Source organism: Leuciscus leuciscus (genome assembly GCF_965113295.1).
Source record: "Leuciscus leuciscus genome assembly, chromosome: 12".
Lineage (NCBI taxonomy): Eukaryota > Metazoa > Chordata > Actinopteri > Cypriniformes > Leuciscidae > Leuciscus > Leuciscus leuciscus.
Window position 1 is genome coordinate 29096147 of NC_138736.1, and position 20431 is coordinate 29116577.

Here is a 20431-nt window from a genome sequence, read left to right on the forward strand (position 1 = left end):
TTTTTAATAATGTTTTGGATAGATGGTTATAAATTGTCTTTTCCTGGCTGCAGTACAGAGTGTGTTGCTCTTTCACAAGCTGCACGCACACAATGAGCTACTTCATATGCATGTAAAAACTCATCTTCGCATATAATTGCACTATAAATACAATGCAGAGACGCATTTCATGAGATCGGGTTGATAGAAGACATATACAAAAAAATAAGTATCGCCTACTTCAAGTATACTTGAAGTATACTTCATTTTAAGTATATTTAAGTAAAGTTCAAGTATATGCAGTATTTATTATACTTTGGCTGCGTCCGAAAACTGATCAATTTGCTGCCTTTGGAAGATACAATCCAAGGTCGGAAGACATCAAGGCACGTCTGAATGCAATGCTAGTTTCACTTCTTGTCTCCTGAGATACCTTCATATGATAGATTTTTTGAAGGCAGCATAGATGTATCCTTCCCTGCCTTTGATGTCCCACAATCCTGTGCTTTCCATTCTGTGACAGTTGAGCTAGAACAATAAAGATGGCGTCTGAAAGTTGCGGCTAGTCGTCAGTTTGTCTGTAAATGTACATTTTTTATCAATGTTTTCCACTTATAATGTAATTTCTAGCGAGAAATCACTATTGTAGTCATTAAATATTCACTTAGTTTTCACCAAAGCTCGCTCTATTTTGCTGTAGATCATTAAACCGCTACGCTGCCTCAGAAGTCTGAAATCAGTTTCGTGAGGGACCTTTGTGCGCTAATGCTGCCTACAAAGTCATTGCCTGATAGGGCAGGGAGGCAACAAGTCAGCTGCCTTCGTTTTCAGATGCAGCCGCGATGTAGTAATTATCAATGTACTAATAGTATACCTGTAAGTGTACTATACTTTGGACTAAATTGGCCCTCTTTTTAGTGTATAATAGTATACTTTTAAGTATACTTTAAGTGTAACAGTAGTAAACTTTTCAGTTTGTACTGCAATTATAATACAAGGGAACTTATAGGTATACTGATTCTTGTAGCACATTTTGTAGTTTATGAAAGTAGACTTTGAAGTATACTTTGTTAACTACTAATTTAGCAGTTTTATACTGCAAGTGTACTTGTAATTTTTTTTTTTATTCTGAACAAATAGTTTAGTATCTATATATTATTTTGCACACTACTATGTTCCTATTTACTGTATCTGAAATACAGTATACATATACTTTTTTTTTTGTAGATTTGAAGTAAATTCCTATATGAAATTCCAGTTCAAAACAAAACAAACAGAATAAACACAGTGTTTAGGGTAGGACAAGCAATAGTCTCTCCGGAATCAGTCAATATAAAGTATGTAGAACACCTATACTTTTAAGTTCTCACTATAGTTTGAATGGCCAATATTAATTTAAATGTAGTGTTTTGCATATGTTTCTGTAATGGTTAGGTCTGGGGGTTGGGTTAGGCGAAAATATCATTAACCTGATATAAAATCGATGGAAGTCTGTGCAATGTCCTCACAAATAGAGTGAAACAAACGTGTGTGTGTGTGTGTGTGTGTGTGTGTGTGTGCGTGCGTGCATGCGTGCGTGCGTGCGTGCGTGCGTGTGTGTGTGTGTGTGTGTGTGTGTGTGTGTGTGTGTGTGTGGTTCTGGTATTTCCTATGTTTTGGGGACATCTTGGTCCCCATGATGAAAACAGCTTATCTTTATTTAATTCTTTTTAAATGTAAAAATGAAAACAACATTTTTTTGTGAGGGTTGTGTTATATAGGGGATATAATATAGTTAGTAGAGTAGACCTATAAAAGTCATTATGTCTATGGGGAATGTCCCCATAAAACATGGAAACCCAACATGTGTTAGTGTTATATCTATTATTATCCACCTGCAAATACATTGTGTATTTGTATTGGTGTGTATATTGCAGCAGCTGCAGCATATGTAACTGATCTTTCTGAGATGTATAAGATTTCATGTTACGTGTGTCACACAGTGTGGGGAGTTGATAAATAGTGCTAAGGCAGGACAGAACATTCTAAAGAGCTAGACATGTCTTGGAACACAGTGTACAAACGTGTGTGTTTGTGTGTGTGAGTGAGAGCGATAGACTTTCAAAGTTGTTTTAGTGAGATATCTAACCTCAACTATCCCTTAACACTCCCTCTAGACAAAAAAATGTAGTTTTCAAAATAAAACTTCACATTGATTCAGGCACACAAACATTCAAATCTCAACTGTGGGGAAAATAATGGGTGGACAGAGGTTCAGTAAACAGAAACGCCAGATAAGGACATTGCTGACGAAGCTACACTGATTATAATTTCCTCGTTTCTCTTCTTGTTGTTCTCATGATCTGAAGAGCATCACACCATCAACAGCAAGGAAAGGTGGTTGTAATACAGTAACCAATAAGGAAAACATCTCCCTGAGAGGTACAAAGACAGAAATAAAGATGTGTTTGTTTGTATTCATGAATCAAACATATATATATCTGAACTATTTTTCAGGAAACTATGTAGATGTTATAAGCAAAATGAACTGGTTGTCACAGTGTTACATTGTTATGTTAACAGCAGCATACTTTTGGGGGGTTTATGTTAACTTGCAGACAGTCATTTTTATACAAGTTAACCATATAGTTTATTGTAGTGCCTGGTCAAGCCCCTTCATGTAACCTGGTTTCTTAAGCTTCTACGTTATCTTCTGAGGGCATTGCATAGAAAAGCAAGCAGCAAATAGGCCTATATGTTGTGCGAATAGATCCAGATCTCACAATGATTTTTATCTTGCAATAAAACGGTCACATCTGTTCCACAATTATCTTTCAACAAGGTAGTCACAGGCTATGACCCCATTTCTCCTCCCTCACACTAATTTATTAACAGACTTTCCATTTAACAGAAGCTTTTCAGTAAAGGTCATTGTGTCATCTTTGCTGTAAATGCATAGAATACCACCTGAGCCTATGATGCGCGCGCACAACCTCAGACATCTCTGGGGGGGAAAGCACATCTGAAGTGTTTGAGACCGTTTATCATGTAAAACCCTAATGCGACAGAGACCTCTGGTGGAACATTTTGGAATATTCAAGACGTCTAGAGGCATTAATGAAACTGTAAGTTGAGAAACATTGATTATTTATTATGACAAATCCCTGAAGTTCCACAAGTAATAGCCTACCATAATATGGAGACGCATCGCGAAAATCGTGAATGTGCAAGTTGTGTTTTTATTTTTACGCACTTCATCTGTGCAGCGTGTTGCGCGTGAGAACTACACACTTCTGATTGGCTGTGATTTGTGACATATTGTGTCGCGTTGCGTCTTTCGTGGTGTTTATGCGCAGATATTAACCAATAGAATCTATTTTGGCCATATATAGACTATTTATAGGCTATCTGACAAGTATTTACAAGTCTCTGCCTGTTTCAGCTGTAGTGAAAGTGACAGTATTGCAGTGGAAAAGTTCAAGTTCAAACAAAGGGTTCAAGTTGTTGCTGTGTGAATTGCACCGAACATTTTGGTAAGGTCTCTACGGTCGCCACTGTAATGACTTCTTACTGTTTCACTGCTCATCCAGATGTTTTGACAGCAATCACGTTAATGTTGTAAACTGAAAGTCAAAAATTCTGGTCTATCTGAGCTATCATCATACATGACTAGTGTGAGGCAGCAAAATACAAACATTTATCAAGTATGTATGTGTCTAGCAATACTGTCATGTGGAATACATGTGTTAGAAGTTTATTTTAGCAATCAAATACAACATTTTAAATGGCAGATGAACCTTGCATTATTAGTAATGAATTCTTACCACAGTGAATTTCACATTTGTGAAGGAAACAACAGCACTTCTTGCATCTTTTGTGCTTTGAAACATAATATGAGATTGAGAAACTGATCTTGATTTTCTTTATAGGACAAACTATGATAAGCAAAATAAAGGACTGTTGAGTTCCAGCATGGAAAGGGACTTCAGACATTTAAATATCATGGCATAAGCTGTTGTTTGTGCATATTTCCTTAAAGGCAGGGTAGGTAGGATTTAAAAAAAAAAAAAAAAAAAACATTCCAAATTTGTTTAAACTGTCTTTATATACCAATACATAATTAAAATGTAAGTACTCTGAAAAAGAGAGTATAAAAATCGAGTGTCTGTAGACCTCTCACGACTGTTTGCTGGACCTGGTTTACACACGCAACTGCGTCACAGACAACATTTTGGTGAGACCGCTCCATGTTTCAGATCATTTCCTCATTACTTTCAGTCTACAACTCTCTACCCCTGCACCTCCAACCCCACCACCAGTCACTTTCAGACGAAACCTGCGCTCACTTTCTCCCTCCCACCTTTCCTCTGCCATGTCATCTTGTCTTCCCCCACCCTCACAATTCTCATCTCTGGATGTTAATACCGCAACGGATACCTTATGCTCCACTCTAACCTCTTCTCTAGACAATATCTGCCCTCTCTCCTCCAGGCCTGCACGCGCTACTCCCTCCAACCCCTGGCTATCTGAGGTTCTTCGTGAACACCGGACCGAACTCAGGGCAGCGGAGAGGAAATGGCGCAAATCAAAAGACACATCCGACCTGAGTATGTATAAATCTCTCCTCTCTTCCTTTTCTGTGGATGTTCATGCTGCAAAATCTTCATACTTCCACAACAAGATCAACAGCTCCTCCAACACACGATCTCTCTTCAAGACATTCAACTCTCTCCTCTGTCCACCTCCACCACCACCCACCTCCTCTTTAACTGCCGACGATTTTGCGAACTTCTTCACCAACAAAACAACAACTATCAGCAGTCAATTCTCAACTCCACACACACAGGAACCCAGTCTGACCCCTTCCACAGCCGATACCCCTTTGTTCTCCTTTTCTCCGCTAACCGAGGAAGAAGTATCTACACTTCTCCTCTCCAGTCATCCTACCACCTGCCCTCTAGACCCCATCCCCTCACACCTTCTTCAAGCCATCTCTCCCACACTTCTACCAGCACTCACACACATCATCAACTCATCCCTACATACTGGCACTTTCCCTATAGCATTCAAGCAGGCTCGGGTTACTCCACTACTTAAAAAAACCAACACTAAACACATCATCTGTAGAGAATTACAGACCTATCTCTCTCCTACCATTCATTGCGAAAACACTTGAAAGAGCTGTTTTCAACCAAGTAATATCCTTCTTGTCTCTAAACAACCAGCTGGATGTCAACCAATCCGGCTTCAAGAAAGGGCATTCAACTGAGACTGCATTACTGTCGGTCACAGAAGCCCTACGGACCGCAAAAGCTGCTTCCAAATCTTCAGTCCTCATTCTCCTGGATCTGTCTGCTGCCTTCGACACTGTGAATCATCAGATCCTTATGTCCAGCCTCTCATCACTGGGCATCACAGGAACTTCACTCCACTGGTTCAAGTCCTATCTCATGGGTAGGTCCTTCAGGGTCGCATGGAGAGGCGAGGTATCCAGAGCACATCAGCTGACCACAGGGGTTCCCCAGGGTTCAGTTCTTGGTCTCCTCCTCTTCTCCATCTACACCACATCACTGGGACACATCATACAGGCCCACGGCTTCTCCTACCACTGCTATGCTGATGACACACAGCTCTTCCTCTCGTTTCAACCAGATGATCCCACAGTAGCTGCACGGATCTCAAGACTGAGCTTCTCGTCCTCCCTGCCAATCCGTCTCTACAGCACGACTTCACTATCCAGCTAGACTCATCATCAATCACCCCATCAAGGTCGGTCAGAAATCTTGGAGTAACGTTTGATGACCAGCTGACTTTCACAGATCACATTTCAAAGACAGCTCGATCATGCAGGTTTGCACTGCACAACATCAGGAAGATCAGGCCTTTCCTTACTGAGCATGCAACACAACTTCTCGTCCAGGCCCTGGTCATTTCTAGGCTTGACTACTGCAATGCTCTTCTGGCCGGACTTCCATCATGTGCAACTAAACCTCTACAAATGATTCAGAATGCTTCAGCTCGTCTTGTCTTCAACGAGCCCAAAAGAGCCCACGTCACTCCTCTGTTCACCTCTCTGCACTGGCTACCTCTCGCTGCTCGCATCAAGTTCAAGGCATTGACGCTTGCTTACAGATCCATCACACGCTCAGCTCCCTCCTACTTTCACTCACTCCTACGAGTCTACACCCCTACCAGAAGCCTACGATCGGCCAACGAGCGACGTCTCGTGGTTCCATCACAGAAAGCCACTAAATCTCTTTCCAGAACATTCTCATTCACAGTTCCATGCTGGTGGAACGCTCCCCTGACCCTCATCCGGAATGCAGAATCCCTGACAACATTCAAAAGACAACTGAAAACCCATCTCTTCCGTGAGCACTTAACCTCTTAAAAATTTTTTTTTTTTAAAAAACCTTCCCTTTAAAAACCTCGCTTATCGGGCTTATGCTACTCTGAATAATGCCTGAACTTCGTATTTTGAGCACTTCTTGCGTTGTTTTTGCCTCTTCATGATGACTTGCTTAACTTAGTCCTAATCTGTAAGTCGCTTTGGATAAAAGCGTCTGCTAAATGACTAAATGTAAATGTAAATGTTGTAAACACAGCTAATTATTTCCATTCACTCCACCCCCTCCCTTCTGAGCTCCTTCCAAAGCCACGCCCCCAAAACACATGAACGCGCGACGCCAAACGCTCAGGCTCAGCTGGAAGATGCATTTATTTACCTGAGACGAGTGGAGAGGAAGGAGCGCGCAGTGCATGCAGTGACATCATGTCAGAATCACATGTAATAAAATACCTAACTTTATCACTATAAATATAAACAAATAAGATGGCTTTTAGTACTCACTATCAAGCTAGCATATCGATACTGGTAAAGTTTAAAATATTTTGTTTGATTCGGTAACGAGCTATATTTATAAGGCAAAGCTAAAAACAGGTTGCATTGATACACGTTTTTCCATTACCATCAGTTACACTGTGATGAAGGTGAATTTCGTGTAAGATTCATAACATATACGGTGTTTTGCATGTAAGAGTTTCCATGATGAAAACAGTACCGGAGACAAGTAACGTTAGCTGCTACCGCATCGTCGGTTCGAGGACAGGTCTGGGGTCGAGGGCGAAGCAGAGGAGGTCGTTCAAGATTCTTTTTTTGCCTTGTTTGCCTTCGCTGCCTGCATATGCAGGTGCTTTGAATTTTGAATGCTCTTTCTCTGCCATAATTTTACTCTTTGTAGGTTCCGCGCCTCTCTTGCACTCCTCAAATCAAACGGGTGCGCGCATATGGGCAGATCTTGTAGCAACAGGGGTGGTAGCCATGGTTGCGAGAGAGAGTGACAGTCGCCCAAACCAATCAATTGTTTCGTCCCGGATGGAAATAATGAGCTGTGTTTATTGCAGATTAAAAGGTCTACAGTCACTCGATTTTTATACTCTCTTTTTCAGAGCACTTACATTTTAATTTTGTATTGGTATATAAAGACAGTTTAAACAAATTTGAAAAAAAGTTTTTTAGAAAAATCCTACCTACCCTACCTATAAAGCATTTTTTATAACACTGTTGACAGATCTTTTTTAGAATGGCTATGTCTGAAGATTGTATAACTCACCAGGAACTGGAGGAAATTAAAGATTCCATATCTACTCAGGATCTCCCATCAGCGATAAACACAATCAAAGAATACCTCAAAAAGCAAGATCTTGTAGAACTTAACATTGGTGTGACGGGAGAGTCAGGTTCTGGAAAGTCCACGTTTGTCAATGCATTCAGGGGTTTAGGGGATGAAGATGAAGGCGCTGCTGAAACTGGCCCAGTAGAAACCACTATGGAGCCTGAAGTTTACCTTCACCCTAAATACAAAAATGTGAAAGTGTGGGATCTTCCTGGCATTGGAACACCAAACTTCAAAGCCAACGAGTATCTTAAACTGGTTCAGTTTGAACGCTATGATTTTTTCATCATCATTGCTTCGGATCGGTTCAGAGAATGCCACACTCAGCTGGCCAAAGAGATCAAGAACATGGGGAAAACGTTTTATTTTGTTCGTTCTAAGATTGACTCAAGCATTAATGCTGAAAAGAGGAAGAAAAGCTTTGACAAGAAAAAGACACTGTATACCATCCGAAAGGATTGTGAAAATGGTTAGTTTATTCAGTTCACATGTTTTGAGCAACAAAGACATTTAGATTTATCTAAGAGATTTATCTTTATGATTAATGTATTAAACCAATATGTTTTTCTCATGTAAAAACAATGATAATTTTAATTACACTGATAATAATTTATTAGCCTATATTATTTATTAATTTATGATTATAAAATATATAATAATCCTTTATTTTTTAAATATTTCATGATGCCCTTTCCTGTTTCTGTCTAGGCCTGAGAAAGATTGGTAGAGGATCCTGTCGTGTTCCTGATCTCTGGTTGGGAGCTCGGCAAGTATGATTTAAATCAGCTCCAGGAGAGGATGGAGAAAGAGCTTCCACAGCATAAGAGACGTGTGCTGATGTTGGCTTTGCCGAATATTACACTGGAGATTAATGAGAAAAAGAAGAAAGCTCTGGAGGAAAACATTGGAAAAGTTGCTTTCCTGTCTGCTTGTATTGCTGTTATTCCTCTTCCTGGTCTTTCGATCACTGCAGATATAGCCATCATAGCAGATGAGCTGAGAAAGTACTACAGTGTGTTTGGTCTGGATGATCCATCCCTTCAGAAGCTTTGTGAAAGATCTGGGAAAACCGTAGAGGAATTGAAGAGTCTGATGAAGTCTCCTCTGCATCAAGGGATAAACACAAATTCAATATTAACCTTGCTGGGTGCTGCGTCTCTTCTTATATCAGAAGATACTGTAGAGTTACTTGTGAGCTTTATTCCTATTATTGGCAGTTTGGTGGCAGGGGGAATGTCTTATCTGACTGTCTCAAGAATGCTGAAGAGAGCTCTGAATGACATCGCTGATGATGCCAGGAACGTGCTGATGGCTTCACTGGAGACTGAAGAGTAAAAGACAAGAATGTTCAACAGCGTTTAGAACTAATTGCTATTGGGGTATTTATAGACAAAAAACATGTATGACATTTAATACAAAATATCTAATAGACATTTATGATGTAGATTTCACGTTGTATTCACATTACATGCATTTAATTATCTGTTACTTTTATCCAAAGCAACTTACATTTGATTTAAAATACAGACTTGTGCTTAAATGTATAAGATTTTTTATCTTTGGAGAAATGACTTTTGTTTGCAAATATATATTTGCTCAAAATTTGCATTTCTTTACATCATTTTGTGTCTTTCCTACTTGATAGATTGCTTTTGGCCCTCTCTTCTTTCCAATTTACTTTCCATAATAACAGCATCAAAGCCTCAGCTGCCACTGCTACTCATGACTACATTACATTAAAAACATTTATCACTTTGTGATAAGTTGCCGTTTGTGTGTTGGCTCATCAACGGACTCCTCCAAACCTGGTGAAAGATACAAAGATCAATATTCCAGATTCAGTCATCCAGTTTCTCTGTTGTTCTCTGTGGGTTGTTTCCCACCTGAACATGTGTTGAATAAATAGCATCTGGGTTCAAACTTAAATGTAATAACTTAAGAAGCGCAATTACAATATTTTGAAATAGGGTACAAGTACAATTGGCCAGATAAAGCTGAAGTGTCAAAGATTGTTAAAATTTAATATCAGCTGTTTTAACAATCTTTAACAAGCTATTTAAACTATTGCCACAGTAACAACTGTCATAAATCAACTGATATTGCAGTTTGTTCAAGTGGGCAGGGTAAATCCATTTACAACGGATCCGTTATCACAAAATAAAAGATCCATATGATCTTCCTTGCAGTTCAAATGGGAGTTTCAGCTGAAACGTCTGGGGTTTCCTTACATTGCTCAGTAATCACAATATTTTATTTAGCCTTTATCATTATTTTGTTTGTTGCTGATCCAAAATAGTCCAAAATAAAGATTTGCATGTGTGTATTTGGATGAAAATGTCAAACGTTCTTAACGTCTCTTACTCTCATTACCACCGTGAAAACATTTAGCCTTTTGAGATTACCTTCAAACAATGTTTGATTGTACAATTCAGTGTGTACAATCGCTCTCGGGCACTTTTGAGGCAGTGCCTGAGTTTGACAAAATTCCTGACACTCTTTATTCTCATTGTACTGCTTTTCATAAATGTTACAGAACAGGTTTGAATAATCTGTCATACTCCAATCAGCCAAATAATAACTTTAAATAAAGTTATTTTATTTTAAACTAAAAGTTATTTATTTGTAATTATTTATCAAGGATTTTTCTTATTGTTCATGCCAAATGATTTTGCGTATTTGTAAGTACTTTCATTACAATTCATTAATTGTTCCCTTCAGGAAACAAAAAGAGATCAATGCAGCTCTGAATAAACATACCATGCTATTTTAAGCCTCGGTGAATGCAGATTTCCACCCAGTGTGTCCACAATAGGAAAGTTAAAAAATAAGGTTAAATTATATCAAAATGATTACAATATTTATTTTTAGTTTTAACTAATTTTAGCATTTCATCCACTTTCTTAAACCATTTCCTTGTCCTCGAAGTGGTGCATTAATTCTGATTAAAATATATTAGAAAATGTCTTGACTTTAATGACATTATTTTATTTTAAATTAAATGTTTAATCATTTGGCTAAGGAGTTTTGGTGATTGTTCTTATGTGATTTCATGAGTATTTGCTTGTATTTTACATCAAATGGGGTTCAACCAAACATTTCCATAGATCCCAAAACGCACAATATTGACATAGGTTACTGACAGCACCATTTACATATGAACAACTTTAGAGATTTACAAACATTTCTGAATCTTTATTGAATCTATGAGTACTCACTTGGGTGGTTGTGTTGTATTTATAATCAATAAGTTTAATTATATTTTCAATACCATCATAATTATTTAATTGAACTGACACAGTTACTTATGTAAAAAAAAAAAAAAATATATATATATATATATATATATATATATATATATATATATATATATATATATATATATTTCTTTTTTTTTCTTCTTCTTTTTTTGTGGCTAATTCCTGTTCCTGGTCTTTCATTTGCTGTGGATTTGTAGACATTGAGCCATTGTAAAACAACAGATATACTGTAAATCTACAGGAATTATCATGCAACTGCAATCACAACCAAAATCTTCTCACTATTTACACTGCAGTTAAATGGGTCTATCAATGCCCCTATAAATGTGCATATTTCAACATGTGAACTCCAGGTAAATATTGATGTCCCTCTGACTAGTTCCTATGGTGATGTGGCAGTGAATGTGAAAGTATTATTTTGGGCGGATCTCGCTCTGCTTCTTTTTTTTTAACCAGTATATAAGTTACAGGCTTCATTTCAGATCTGCTGTCAGTGTCGTCTTGCTGTGTGGATTGTTGTGAAGATTTTGGTAAGAAAGATGTTTATAGAACTTTTAAAAACATTTGACAGCAATGTATTTCTTGTTGTAAAATCAAATGTTACGAATTGTTGTGCTATCCTCATGCACATTTAGTGTGATCCAGCTAAATAATTAAAAAGTACATAGTATAAATGTATTTAAAGTCTCCTTCAATAATGTAAAATCCATTTTAGAAGCTTTTTTAGCAATCAGATGTTACATTGAAAATTCCTGTTGAATCGATAAGGCTTTACATTATAAGAGTAATTCATGTATTAATTTGCAGTCCTTGATTGAATATTTCAAGCTTTTCTTTACAACAGTGAATTTCACGTTGGTGAAGGAAACAACAGCTTCTCTATTCTTAGCCTAAGTTATTCCAGTGTCTCCTGCTCTGAAACATAAAGGTGAGATTGATAAGATGAATGGGGTATGTGTAACATATGGAAGAAAAACAATGACAAATGTTTTTGAAACAAAAAAGCTTGTTGAATCACACTAAAAAATATGTATTGAATTAACACTGCTTGCATTTTAATGCATTGTATTTTTAGGGCTTGCATTTTTATGGGCTGAAATTCAACATGGTTGTATATTTAAGCTGTGAATATTTAAATTCAAAACATTTCACACACGTTTTCATTATTAAAGGAACACGCCAACTTTTTGGGACTTTAGCTTATACACCGTATCCCCAGAGTTAGATAAGTCCATACCCTTTTCATCCCCGTGCGTGCCGTAGCTCTGTCTGATGCACCCACCGCTAGCCTAGCTTAGCTCAAAGACTGGAGGTAAACGGCTCCAGCTAGCATACTGCTCCCAATAAGTGACAAAATAATGCCAACATTTTCCTATGTTGTGATTTGTATAGTCACAGCGTGTACAAAAAACAAGGACACATGAGACACAGACATCTTCTAACCGTATACATACTGGGAACTATATTCTCAGAAGGCAAAGCACCGATACTTGGGTGGAGTACACATTGATTTTAATATCAATGTGTACTTGTAGTAAACTTGTAAGTGTACTATTTCAAAACTGCTTGGGACTAAATTGGCCCACTTTTAGTATATACAAGTATATGTTTAAGTGTACTATAAGTGTAACAGTAGGAAACTAAGTTTATCATTTGTAATGCATCTGTACTACAGGTGAACTTATAAGTATATTAGTAGTTTACTATTTTATTACAAGTAGTACATTTTTTAGTTTATGAAAGTACACACTGAAGTGTACTCAGTAAACTACTAGTTTAGTAGTTTATACTGCAAGTAAACTTTAAGTGAACATAACATTATACTTATAGTTTACTATTTATATATATTAGTGTTGCACTTGCAGTATAGGCTAATACTATGTTCAAATGTAGATATCTTTTTTTTATACTTAAAAAATACCTTTAACTGTACTTTAATTTTAAAAACATTTTATTAGCTTCATGCATTCTTTTTTATCAACACTTGAATGTCGGTAAGTTTCATAAAGAAAGGCAACATTTTAAACAAAAAGGTTGAGAAAATCATATTTTTTGTCAACGACTACACGCCATAGACATAAATGGACACAGCGACCCCATTGGATTCAACTGAGAAAGGTGAAGTCAATTAGAAGCACTCACTTCCTGATGGCTGAGCGTACTGCGCAGACTCAAGCTGAGCTTGAAGACGTAGATGTGACGTGAGCAACCCGTCTGTCTTCTAGTAGCTGTGCCAAGAGAAATCTGAATCATTCCCTTCCAAAACTTGCAGAGACGGAGAATGTGAGTAGCTGTCCATGAGCTAGGAGCAGAATAAACTTTTGCTAAGTATTCAGATTAATTATTTTGTCATTTTGCCTCCACGTCCCCCTGATTGCCCGCAAGCTTCTCCTCCTGTCCATACGGTAATTTCTCTACTGTGCGACAGAGAGTTGCGTGGTTGTGACGCAATCGTTAGCCTATTTTTACAAAAACGGCTTCTACGGGGCCATAACGTAAGATACAAGGTAATGGAGCCTTTACATTTTCGTGTTTCTTTAGAAATAAATAATGGACAAATGGAGTCTTTAAACGCCTCAGATGTAAAGTTATTCGCTGTCAAAGTGACGCCAAAATGAATGGGAATCAATGGAATGCTAACAGCAGGTGATGGTCTGCTAATCAATGGCGGAGCCCGGGGAAGCTTCAATTGTTTACGAAACATTGGCCCCCTGCTACACGCCTTGATCAGATTCAGAACGATGATCAAAACACAGATGGAGTAGATCGAGTCCAACACCCCCAAACTTCACAGTCGGTTTCTCTTCATGGGTTTGACATTTCATTTGGAAACATTAAGCAGTTTTGATTTACATGCTGTTTAATGTTTGAAGATCACGTTATTTTACATTTGCATGGGCAATCTTCTATCACTTGTTTCAGCTTTTTCTTCTCCTGTGTTTTGATCCGGAGATTCTGTACTAGAAGATGTGTCATAGCGCCCCCTACTGTATAACAGTGAAAACATGGATAGCTGGAAAATTCAGTAAATTCCTTTACATTACCAATGGACTAGCCTACACAAAAATTCAGATACGCAGAATTAGAAATATGTCTGTTTTATATCAATATTCTAATCAATATTTTCAAACAATGTAAGTTTCATAAGACTGTATATGAAAAACTATGTAAAAAAAAGTATATTTAATAGGCTACTCGATCAAAAGAGTTAACACAACTACAAGCCAAGTATACTTTGAATACTTAATTATACTTTTAAGGATATCTCAATCAAAAGATTGAGTACAAGTACAAGCCAAATATACTTGGACATTTCTCTCAGTATAAGTCAAGTACACTTAAGTGTAATTTTATTATATTTCTGAAAAGTACATAAAGTATATTTCTGAGAAGTATATAAAATGTAGACTGAAAGTATACTTTCTTATTTTTAGTTTAAAAGAAGTATACTAATAGAAAACTTGAATAAACTTCTTTTTCGTAAGGGCTGCTATGGGATAATTTATATATGCTATTTGTGCTAAAGCAGTATGACTCACAGCAGCGTATCGGCATATGTATTGGCAGAAGCCAGTCCCTGTACTTGCAATAATTAACAGCAGCAGGAAAACAGATCTATCCTGCAAGACAAAATACATTAACATTGTCATATCAATTACCATGCTAATAATATTCCAAGACTTGTCATGACAGAACTGTGAAAATAAAATAATTGGGGGAAAAACATAATTTTGGAAGTCAGCATTGACAAATATTGTGTTGTAAATATAATTCAGAGTTGATGCAATTACAGACCAGTACTCCTATTTTTTTTGTTAATGGGGTGGTATAATGCCCTTTTCACAAGATGTAAAATAAATCTCTGATGTCCCCAGAGTGTGTATGTGAAGTTTTAGCTCAAAATACCCCACAGATATTATTAAATATCATGTTAAAGTTGTCACTTTTTGAGGCCAAGCAAAAACGCACAGTTTTTGTCCCTGTCCCTTTAAATGCAAATGAGCTGCTGCTCCCAGCGCAGAGGGCGGGGCTTCAACAGCTTGTGTCCTTTTAAAAAACTTTTAGCCTTTTATGTTCAAACCGGAGTCAGAAAGATAGAGAGACTCAAGAAGAAGTGACAACATGTAGACAACTTTTCTGAATGGTTAGTTGATGAATTTATGTAGCTTATGTGTAGTTAACTTCTGGTGATTGTGAAAGCAAGTGGAAGGGTTTGGGTGTATGCTCTGATCATATATCTGATTTTTTAGGTGTATACTCTCACAAGCTTTGATACTTCGAGTTGCATCTTGTCAGAGCCTTCTTGCTCAGAAATATTTGGTAAGAATGAGAAATCGTACTCGGTTACTAACGTAAGATATCTTACGCTAGGGGAAAATCCTTTTTCCGCGAGATATTGAAGCCAAAAATTATCCTTAATTTTGTAATAATGCAAAACGCGTTGCGGCAGCATGCAGACATAGGCGAGGCAGCTCGCGCGCCTATTGGCTGTTCTGCGGCAACTGCAGCAGCCTATCGAGCGAGGCCTGGCGTGACGCCAGACCCAATGAGGGTGCTTTGCGCCCGCTGCGTCACGTCCCGCCTAAATGGGCGTGGTCTAGGCCTATAAATACCGCTCGCAGGCAGCTATTATCTGGTTTTTCATCATCGAAACAACCAGAGCGTGTGCATGCACGGCAAGATACGCAGTACTCGTTCCCTCTTCTAGAGAGAACCGAGGTTACGTTAGTAACCGAGTACGTTCTCTTACGAGAGGTCTCTCGTACTGCGTAAGATATCTTACGCTAGGGGACCCAATGCAAAACACCGTGCATGCTGGGATCTGACACCAAAGACCCAAGGGCGAAAGCCCGGGGTTCATATAGTGCACAATCACCCAGGGAACTCACAGGGAGTCCGGGAAGAGGGAGGGGCGAAGCCGCACTCTTCCACATATGGCAGCGTCGCTTAGACGCGAATTTCATCATACAGACAGGGCGGGGTACGGCCTGAACTGATGGGGAAATGTGGGTCTTACACAGTTTGCCCAGGCACATCTTTGTGCTACTGCTTTTCACTGTCGATCATCGAGCTGTGCTCAGTAGATGCAGCATTCTGAGCTGATAGCATCAGGTCAGATAATACTGGTTAACTAGACCGACAGCAGCCTGGCCTGCAGGGCGGGAACCTCTAGGTTGTAAAACCTTATAAATGTAGACGGGGAGGCCCAGCCCGCCGCCATACAAATATCTTGCAAGGCAATCCCACTCGACCAGGCCCACGAAGAGGCCATGCCTCTCGTGGAGTACGCTCTGACACCCAACGGGCACTGCATGCCCTTGGAGGCGTATGCTAGCGCTATAGCATCAACTATCCATCTGGATAGGCTCTGTTTCGACGCAGCTAGTCCCTTAGAACGCCCGCTGAACGAAACAAAGAGCTGCTCTGTCTGTCTGAACAGAGAGCGCGTGTAAGTCCCCTATGCGCTTCACTGAAGCGAGAGCCAGCAGAAACACAGTCTTGAAAGACAGATGTTTCAGATCAATCGTCTGTAAAGGCTCGAATGGTCCACCTTTCATGGCTTCCAGCACCGTAGAAAGGTCCCATACAGGGACTGAGGGAGGTCTGGGAGTCTCTTAGCCCCTCTTAAGGAAGCGGATGACTAAATCGTTCCTTCCTATTGACTGACCAAGCGTTGTTCTCGAGAACGCTGCTATAGCCGCCACAAAAACTTTGAGCGTGGAAGGGGTCCTGCCCTTATCCAACAGCTTTTGCAGGAAGGAAAAGCACCTCCATCACTCCGCAGTCTGTGGGTGACACGCCACGGGCTGTGCACCAGCCCGAAAACACTGACCATTTCGAGGAGTAGAGACGTCTCGTAGACGGAGCCCTAGCCTGCGTGATCGTGTTTAACACTTAGGGAGTTCAACATATACCCGTTGATGGCCCAGACATGAAGGGACCACAATTCCGGGTGAGGATGCCAGATCGAGCCGTGGGCCTGAGAGAGGAGGTCTCTCCTCACTGGCACTGGCCACGGGGCAGTGCTCGCTAGCTGCATCACAACTGGGAACCAAGGTTGGTTTTCCCAGAACGGTGCTACAAGCAGTACTGAGCATCCTTCTTCCCTGATCCGCTCTATCACCTGAGGCAGGAGAGAGACGGGGGGAAAAACATAGAGCGGGCGGCGGGGCCATACATGAGCCAGCGCGTCCCTGCTCTTGGAGAAAAATTCCGGACAATGAGCGTTTTCTTGAGACGCGAACAGGTCTACTTCCGCTCTGCCGAATTTCTTCCACAGCAGTTGGACTGTCTGTGGGTGCAGAGACCATTCACCTGCCGGAACATTGTTCCTGGACAGTCTGTCTGGTCCTATGTTTAGGAGCCCTGGCACGTGTGCTGCTCTCAGCGAGCGCAGGTTGCGCTGAGCCCATACCAGGAGGCGTTCTGCCAGCCTGTGCAGGTTCCTGGACCTGAGGCCGCCCTGGCGATTTATGTAGGACACCACAGACATGTTGTCCGAGCGGACCAGGGCGTGGCGTCCTTTTATTTGGGGACAAAAACGCGTCAGCGCGTTGTCTACTGCCAACATTTCGAGGCAGTTTATGTGCAGAAGCTTCTCCCGTTCTGACCACTGGCCGAAGAACGGTCTGCCCTCGAGCAGCGCTCCCCATCCCGAGGTGGATGCGTCCGTAGACACCACCCTCACCCTCGAGGAAGTCCCCAGGCTTACACCTGATTGGTACCAGTCGTCCGCTTTCCAAGGTTTCAGAGCTGTGACGCACTTCTGATTGACCTTGAGACGAAGCAGACCGGACGTCCACGCTCGGCGTGGGACTTGCGCTTTCAGCCAGAACTGCAGTGGGCGCATGCGGAGCAGGCCCAGCTGGAGCACTGATGATGCTGAGGCCATGAGACCCAGCATCTTCTGAAATTTCTTGAGCGGGACAGCGGAAAGAGTTCGCTGCACGCTGAATGTCTACCGCGCACTGTGGTGATAGTCGCGCTATCATGGACAGCGAGTCCAGCTCTGTGCCCAGGAAAGATATCGTCTGACCCAATTGACTCTGAGACCCAAATTCTCGAGGTGATCGAGTAAAATGGTCGTGTGCTCTATGAGCACTGAGCGAGATTGCGCTAGAATCAGCCAAACGTCCAAATAGTTCAGTACTCGCACGCCCCTCATTCTGAGGGGTGCGAGCGCCGCATCCATGCACTTCGTAATGTACGGGGTGCCAGGGATAAACCGAACGGCAGGACTATGTACTGATATGCCTGGCCCTCGAAGGCGAATCCCAAAAATCGCCTGTGACGTGACGCTATCTGTATTTGAAAGTACGCGTCTTTCAGATCTATTGATACGAACCAATCTCCTCGGCGAATCTGCGCGAGGATTTTTCTGGTCGTGAGCATCCTGTACTGTCGCTTCACAAGCACTCTGTTCAGTTGCCTTAGATCTAGTATGGGTCTGAGACCCCCGTCTTTTTTCGGTACCAGGAAGTATCTGCTGTATAGCCCTCCTTCGCTCTGAACTTGAGAGAGAGAGGCTCTATGGCCCCTTTGCTCAATAGTTTCGCCACTTCGGCTCGAAGTAAATGTGCTACTTCTGTTTTACCGTGGTCTCGACGTGCGCCGTATAGCGGCGAGGGCGTCGGTGAAACTGCAGCGAATAGCCTCTTTTTATAATGTTTAGCACCCACTTCGAAACCCAAGGCAGCTTTGCCCATGCATCTGCATGAATAGCTAGGGGTTGAATACGAAGCGTGCTCCGTTCGCTCAGCGACGGAGAGGCTTCGGTGTGCTGTAACACAAGCGTCGCGCTCGTGACATTTGAGGCAGGGGCGCGCTGATAACAGCGGGCAGATTGCCCGCGCTCGACTCCTCTGCGGCGGTCAACCGAGAGGGGGAGGGCTGGGCGAGTCCCGTAGGAACTGTCATGTCTGTGCGTGGATGTGGGTGCGGGATAGCGGGCACATTTACCACACCGAAAGCATTGTTCGCTTGAGTGAAGCGAATGCACGTTGGTTTCGTTTTTACAGAAACCGTGAGACATGCATAACGTAGTGTTTGTGGGCACTGGGTAGTGGGCACATTTACCACGTTTGATGCGCAATCAATCTGAGTCGATTTATGTGTGCGAGCCCTGTGTGACGGGCTGTGCTTGTGTGTAGAGATGGGCACTGGACAGTGGGCATTCTTTCTACACATAAAACACCATCGGCCGTGGCCGGGACACCAGAAAATTCACTCTTATGGGATTTATCTGGGTAGCCGTAAAAGCGGCGTTTGTGTGCAGGCAAGCGTGCTGCGTCGCCGACTTGTTTACTGCAGAATACACTGGAACAGTCACATTTACTGGAACTGAACGAGCGAGAAGTTGCCATAGAAACAGAGAGCGTCAACATGCTGGCGTTGAATTTCAGAGGGGAATGAGAAATGTATGAGAAAATGGAGTTCGGTCAGTCCGCAGCGGGACCAGAAACACTCTCTTTTCTCCTTACGCCAGTGACGCACGGAAAACCATAGAAATGGTGTTTGGGTGCAGGCGAGCGGGTTGTACAACGCGCTCGTTGGCTGCAAAATACACATCTGCAGTCGCATTTTCAGGGAACTGACAGAGCGAGCATTGACGGCATAATTTTATCTGCCGGTAGACCCGGGATCGAACACGGGTCTCTCGCGCGCAAAAACCTGAGAGTCTGCCACTGGGCCACAGAGGGAGACATATTGTAACTCAGTTAGCGCGAGTATTATCAGAGAGCGTCAACGTGCTGGCGTTTGTTTGCAGGCATGCGTGTATTACAACAGGCTTGCTCAATGCAATACTGACATTTCCAGTCGCCCGAACTTCAGAGGGGAATGAGAAATGTATGAGAAAATGGAGGTCGGTCCGTCTGCAGCGGGACCAGAAACACTCTCTTTTCTCCTTACGCCAGTGACGCACGGAAACCATAGAAACGGTGTTTGGGTGCAGGCGAGCGGGTTGTACAACGCGCTCGTTGGCTGCAAAATGCACATTTGCAGTCGCCTTTCAGGGAACTGACAGAGCGAAGCATTGGAGGCATAATTTATCTGCCGTTAGACCGGGATTAGAACACCGGTCTCTCGTGCGAAAAACCAAAGATTCTGCCACTGAGCCACAGGGGGGAACACAAAGGCTTTCAGATGCACAAGCATATAAGAGCGTCAACATGTTTTCTTCGGCGTTTGCTTGCAGGCGTGCGTGTATATAACAGGCTCGTTTGCTGCAATATTATATTTCCAGTCGCCTGATCAGGGAACTGAGAAATGTTTGAGAAATTCAGGTCAGTCCAGCCTCGGTGGGACTATAAACACTCTTTTCTCCTCTCCTTTTCTCCTTCAAAAAGACGCCCAGCTCTTTTAGTGCAATGAGAGTGTGTGTCGCGGCGGCGAGCACACACACATACATAAACACAGTAGCAGAGAAAGGATATAATGCCGGATAGCGCAGCAGGAAGGCAAGGAAGGCGGCGCGGCCAGCGACTTCAGTTACTCGTCCCGCTGAAGGTGCTCTCTCTCAGACGGCGCGGCTTCTCTCCA

General features: G+C 41.5%; 1 pseudogene across 1 annotated transcript; it reads left to right on the top strand.

Annotated features, from left to right (window-relative positions):
• Positions 1–3305: 3305 nt before the first annotated feature.
• Positions 3306–9631, top strand: LOC309510354 (interferon-inducible GTPase 5-like; annotated as a pseudogene). The gene is made up of 3 exons (XR_014211658.1): positions 3306–3491; positions 7530–8103; positions 8343–9631. The product of XR_014211658.1 is annotated as an interferon-inducible GTPase 5-like (transcript).
• The last annotated feature ends 10800 nt before the right edge of the window (positions 9632–20431 follow it).